Source organism: Prosopis cineraria, unplaced genomic scaffold (assembly GCF_029017545.1).
Source record: "Prosopis cineraria cultivar Desert tree isolate PC_DT_omini unplaced genomic scaffold, ASM2901754v1 PC13, whole genome shotgun sequence".
NCBI lineage: Eukaryota > Viridiplantae > Streptophyta > Magnoliopsida > Fabales > Fabaceae > Prosopis > Prosopis cineraria.
The window spans coordinates 29,841,431-29,842,693 of record NW_026555344.1 but is presented as its reverse complement, the minus strand read 5'-3'; positions in this window follow the sequence as shown (position 1 = coordinate 29,842,693).

Sequence of the window (1,263 nt, the reverse complement as noted above, 5' to 3'; positions counted from 1 at the left end):
AAATTTTAATAGGGCCATTTAAATGTAAAAAATAATCATGTGGGTAGAATTTTGAAAAGCTTTTGAACTGATCATCTCTCTCATGGATCACGTGAAAAGAAAAACAATATATAATTTTGATTTAAGAGGTCTTCGGACTTCAAATATATGTGATGGGGGAAAAAGAGGGTTTGAAATGTGGGTGTTGGAATTTTTGCCAAGTGGCGAAATGGTGGAGTGAAATGGAAATTATTGGTGGCCAGGTCAATCCTTAAACCTTGCTGCATTTTGATATTGATGACTTTAGAGAGGAACTTTACAAAACATTTAGCTCGAATAATTAACAAAAAATAATAGAAAATCGAAATAATTATTAAAGATGTACACAATTATGAATGCGCATATGATATGCAATATAAAGGCCGACGTTTACATTTTGAGTCAAGGTCAAAAAAAGGTAGTTCGCATTATTCAGTATTCACATGGCTATGAAATCAATATTAAAAATCTTCCAAGTAAACTATCAAAGCTAATTAAACAAATGCAAGCCAAAGCACTATTATTTGTCTTTTTAAACTTCAAAGCACAATTTAATGATATTCTTCTATTATTCTTAAAAGCATGAAAGTACTATTAGCATATAATACCCTCTCTATTTAAAAGTGTAAGATATTTGTAATTGCATTGTACACCCCAATAAATAGTTAATTATCTTTAAATTAATACCATCCTTCCATGGAAATTCTTATTTAATAGGGTGTCTCGGGCGATTTATGTATTAAAGATAATTTTGAAAAAAAACTGAATATAAATTATAGCATAAAAAACTAAAAATTCCTATATTTGTGAACATTCAACCTAAAAAAATGCCTTATATTTTTAAACAAAAGGAGGTGAAATAAGACATATACAAGAATAAATTAGAGGAAAATTTAGTGAAATATATCATTTTTACATATTAATGGCAATTTTTAATTGAGGTGCACCAATCTTAAATAAAAAATATTTTAAAACGAAATCATGGAGGATTAATTAGAGAGTCAATTGCATCTAGTAGATATGCTAAAGCCTCAATAATGTGTAGTCATTTGAAGCTGTCTTCAAGTCACCGTCAATAACCAATTGAATAATTTTTGGATTATAATAATTTAATGTCTTATTGTCAAGTCACTTTAGTTAATTGCATACGGTATCTACTTTCAAGATTGCGTAACAATGTTTAAATATTTGATTGACATTTTTTTCCAACTAATATATATGTGATTGACTTTGTCAACATAAATA